The following is a 5,646-nucleotide window of genomic DNA, read 5'->3' on the forward strand; positions in this document are numbered from 1 at the left end:
TTTCAAGGGAGCAGATAAAATCTACCAACTATAAGATGACTGCAAGGGAAATGATGTTGTTTGTTCATTACTTTCCATTGATATTTGGAGAAATAATGCCGGTAGGAAACGATGTGTGGAATTTTATTTTATCATTAGTTGAATTGGTCGATATCGTATTGCTCCCAAGTTTCGATGAAGAAATGTTAAATGTTTTAGAGAAACAAATTACGTATCATCATTCTATGTACATCAAAACTTTTAACAATAATCTTAAGCCCAAGTATCACATTTTGCTACACTATGTGCAAACAATTAAGAATATTGGACCACCTAGATATACATGGAGTTTTCGGTTTGAGGCTGTTCATCAAATTTTCAAGAAATACTGCAGAACCATTACTAGCCGTCGAAATATTTGTTTAACACTGTGTAAAAAAGCAAACACCATTTTCATTAACAATCTCAAAAATGAGTCCCACTTTGCAGAAGATCTAGAAATCAAACATGCGCTTAAAATGAAACTTGTCAATCTGCCTTATTTTTCGGAATTAGAAATAACAACTGAATTGCTTACATCCACATATTACATGTCAAACGCTGTTAAATATAAAGGTACCGATTATAGAGTTGGCTACTTTCTCACATTATCGATAAATAATATGAAGTCCGTAAAGTTATATGAAATCAAAGACCTTTTGGTTAAGGATGATCAGTTGTTCATAGCATGTCGAGAATGGTTATTGAATGGCTACGTAGAACATTACGCTTCTTTTGAGGTGCAGTCACCATTAGATGCTTACGTTGTAATTAATGCTAATCGATTTGATGGACCGCCGATTCATTTGTATCGCATAGGAAACGAACACTATGTAAGATTAAAGAAATACTTTGTATAACATTTTAGACAAATTATATAATTATCTCGATTTTAGAAAAAAAAATGGAGGAAGATTTGAATAGGTCGTAAAATCTTGTGAATCTGATACACTTAACGACTTATTCAAATGGAACTCCATAAATGTTGTTTTTTTTACATTTAATTATTCTGGTACTAAAGCGCATTTTGCCCTCTTCTAGCTGAATAAGCAATAAGAGGGCAAAATGCGCTCTAGTACCGCCATTTACCTTCAATTCAACAGAATGTACCACGGATACATGTTAAAAATTACCATGCTTGCATAGTTACAATTACCATATCTCTATGGTAAAATCTGCTAAAAAATGGTAGCATTGAACCGTGTTGAAAATGTTGATTTTGATACCAATTATTTCTCATTCTGACCATAACATGGTAAATTTGACTATATGCATCATTTCTGTCAAAGCATAGTAAATTTGGCCATGCCGATGGTTGTTTCAATAACAATACATGGTCTACCAAAATCAAGTAGTAAAGATGTTTTATTTTGACCCTATGAAATGGTGCAGATTACCATGTCCCTTTTTTCAGTGTGGAGAAGTTCCTGCACGGAGAGACGAAACTACCCAAAAGTGAGTTCTTTCCACCCAACTTCGGGGTTGCGTGCGTCAAGCCAATTTTGAGTTGATGGAATCGATGTTTTTGTTGGGTTGTTCCCGCTTGCTTCCATGTGAAAAAAATACCTAATTTTAAGTTTTTTCCACTCAACCGAAATTTTGACTAGGTTGTATTAACTCAAATTTGAGTACTGTGCTAGAAACTCAGTTTTGGCTTGACGCACGGAACTGCAAAAGTTGGGCTGTTTCTCTCTTCACTCTCTGACAACAACAGAAAGAGCGCATGAAAAGGGAGATGAAAAAGAACTCAAATTTGAGTTTAAAAGTACCTAATTTTGAGTTTTTCAGTTTCTCCGTGTGGAGTAATGCCTGGAGCATTAGAGAAATTTCTGATGAAATTCCAAGATAAATTTCTAGAAGAATTCCCAGAGGAATTTCTGGTATATTCCTGTAGGAATTCCTGATGGAATTTCTGGAGGAATCCGTGAAATAACTCCTGGACGGATTTCTAGAGGAATCCCTGGAGTTCAAATTCATAGATTATTCCTGGAGGAAACCTGCAAGAATTTCCGGAGGAATCGCTTGGAAAAAATCCTATAGAATTTCCTGAAGAATCTCCTGAAAGAATATCTGCAGTAATCTCTGAAGGATTTCCTGCAGAAATTCCTGAAGGAATTCTGTAGAAATTTCTGAACAAATTCCTGGATCAATTTCTGAAGAAATTCCTGTAGGAATTTCTGAAGAAATACCTGGGTTAAATCTTACAAGAAATACCTGGGGTAAATCTTGGCGGAAATGCCTGGATGAAATCCTACAGGAATGCCTGGGACAATTCCTGCACGGAGAGACGAAACTACCCAAAAGTGAGTTCTTTCCACCCAACTTCGGGGTTCCGTGCGTCAAGCCAATTTTGAGTTGATGGAATCGATGTTTTTGTTGGGTTGTTCCCGCTTGCTTCTATGTGAAAAAAAATACCTAATTTTAAGTTTTTTCCACCCAACCGAAATTTTGACTACACCCTTAAATGAAACAACACAGCACACGAGTAACTTTCACGCAGCGACCGAAAAGACAAAAGAATTTTCACGCAGATTTGTGTAACACCGGATCAGCACATTTTTTGTGTTGATCCAGTGTTACACAAATCTGCGTGAAAATTCTTTTGTCTTTTCGGTCGCTGCGTGAAAGTTACTCGTTGCGCTGTGTACAGTGACCCCACAATTTATGAATCGGCAGAAATGACCACAGTTTATGGATCACTCCATTTGATCAACATGGTGATTCATAAATAGTGTATACAAAATTTAAGGTGATTCATCGGTGTGGGGTCACACATCGAGTTCTGCGTGTAGGTTGTATTCACTCAAATTTGAGTACTGTGCTAGAAACTCAGTGTTGGCTTGACGCACGGAACTGCATAAGTTGGGCGTTTTCTCTCTTCACTCTCTGACAACAACAGAAAGAGCGCATGAAAAGGATTCATTCACAAATGTCATAACGCTAAAATTGGTCGTTGTCAACACCCACCCACCCCTTCGTAACACTGTTTATGAGCCTCTGCACGAATTTGCCCTGTCCTGCTCAGTCCCACAGAAAATTTGAAAACAGCGCGCATAGTAAAAGTCAAATTTGACTTTTACTGTGCGCGCTGTTTTCAAATGTTCAGTGGGAGTGAGCAGGACAGAGCAAATTCGTGCAGAGGCTCATATGGGGAAAATTTTATTTTGTTTGAGCTGTAACACCATGAAGGACACCCACCCACCCCCTCCAGCGTTATGACATTTGTGAACAAGCCCAAAGGGAGATGAAAAAGAACTTAAAATTGAGTTTAAAAGTACCTAATTTTGAGTTTTTCAATTTCTCCGTGTGGATAAATTCCCAGAGAAATTTTTGGGGGAATTTCTGAAGGAATCATTGGAAGAATTCCTGGAGGAATCCTGAAGAAATCCTTGAAAGAATTCCTAGAGGAATCTCAGGAGGAATTCATGCAGGAACCCCTGAAGGAATTCTTGGAATAATTCCTGTAAAAACTCCGGGAGGAATTTCTGAGGGAATTTCTTAAGGAGCCCCTGGAGAAATTGCGGTAGTAGGGTTTGGGTACTAGTAGCACCGACGAACCGACGTGACAGTGGTGATTCAAAAGTGTCCCCCCCCCCAAATTTAACGGTCGACCACAGAAGCGAGCGATCGCTTCTGTCAAATCAGCGCAGACGCGAACCGTTTCCTATATGAACACACGGGGGTTCGGTGTTGAGCTATCAAATCATCGCGGGTCGTTATAGAGGTGGCGATAGTGTTCGGCTATTTTTCATCATGGCGTCGCGGACAACAAATTTGAATTTATTTGTTCTAGCTGTCACGTCGGTTCGTCGGTGCTAGTAGTGGACCCCCTAAGCCATCGACATTTACTTCTGCGGGTTTTTAGCTATGTTACGTCAGTGGATTGTTCCAACGTGGAATTTTATGACAAGTTTCATGTCCCTTCTTTATGTAAAGATCGTCAAACGCATACAACAATAATAAATTATTCCAGTGAAATACGCATTTGAAAATATGCATCGATGTTGCCTATAATGGACCCCACTGGGGTCCACTATAGGATTGTTTACACATATCTCGGCGCCTATAATGGACCCCCCATTTGGCCATTTGATTTCCATGTTATCTGTCACGCTGTCGACGGTGCCTATAGTGGACCCTCCTAAATGTGCCCTATAGTGGACCCTTTTGAGTGTTTACATTCAATAAATAGTTAAAATAATCGATTTTTGTGGCCACTTGGCAATTTGTTTGTCAGGAACTGCTGTGGAACAATGTAATTGATGTTCCCCCGGTGGAAGTTGCCTCGAATCAGTTGATTTGGGCATTCATATTTGGGTTTTTTCTGTAGGGGGTCCACTATAGGCGCAGGGTCCACTACTAGCACACAACCCCTAATTTCTGAAGGAATTCCTATCCACTTATCCGCGATCAGTAATGGCGGCGGCGGGCATTGACCAATCCAAATTCCTGTGTGGTAGTGGTTTGTGTTCAGATTTTCTGTGTTAATCTATCTGTTGTCGTTTTCGTTTTTGCGGCAGTGCTACACCGCTTCGTGCTACACTTTCCACTACAAAAACGAACATTTTTGGCGCAGTTGCATTGGTGTGCGTGAATAAAAACCAAAATATTTACAATTTTGCAAACGCTGATTGGTGGACGCGGTGTACACCTGCTACACTCCCGATTTTCTGAGTGCTGCACTATCTTGAGCGGTGCAGAAAAAGTGCTACACCGGTGCAGCACGAAAATCAAAAACGAACGTTTTCGGTGCAAAAGTGCTGCACCGGTGTAGCACCACCGCAAAAACGAAAACGACATGTAAGAACTTTGTAAACATCTTTTGTTCTCACGTATATGGATAGGCTTGCATTAGGTTTCGTGAGACATTTTTTGGACAACTCAATATCCAACCGGTTCAGAATTTGACGTTTCTTGGGGGAAAGTCAAAACAGTTTCATTCTCCTCCTCACCCCTTCACCCACCGATCGGTGGCGCCAACCGATTGCGATCCCCACGAAACGTCAAAATTCGAATCGGTAGGTTGTGCCCGTCGCCGCCATTACCGCTCGCGGATAAGTGGATAGGAATTCACTGACCCTCTTCTGAGCCCCATGGCTCAAACGGACCCGGATACCTGGACATCGGCGAACTGCTACTCATAATGGACCCCCAATCGGACTGGAAAGGAACAACAGCCATCCATCATCATCCTTGTGCTCATCATTCTACTAGGTATAAAGCATGAGCATGAGCATGACCGTACTATTCGTAGTTGCTACTCCGTGATTGACCAGAACAATCGAAGTTGCACAAGGAACCAACAGACGGAGCTTGGGAGTAGCTTACCGTCCTCAATGTGCATCTTCGAGAATTCCAAACTTTATTAGGTCAATAACGGCGCCGGCCACGTCCTTACGGTCATCGAGGAAGGAAAGGAATGTTATTATGACGTGCGTTGCTTACTAAAGACCGAGATCACCTCTGCGTCTCCACGTCTGTCATGGGAAGGACTTTTTGTTAGTGGGGAGGGGAAAGGGCGCATGATATGAGTTCACTTTGGTAAGTGGAGTGATTCATGCAACCCTATTAATATCAAACAACTTATTTTCATTTGGACTAAAATGCCGACATCGAAGATGACGAACC

Source organism: Aedes albopictus, chromosome 1, assembly GCF_035046485.1.
Source record: "Aedes albopictus strain Foshan chromosome 1, AalbF5, whole genome shotgun sequence".
Lineage (NCBI taxonomy): Eukaryota > Metazoa > Arthropoda > Insecta > Diptera > Culicidae > Aedes > Aedes albopictus.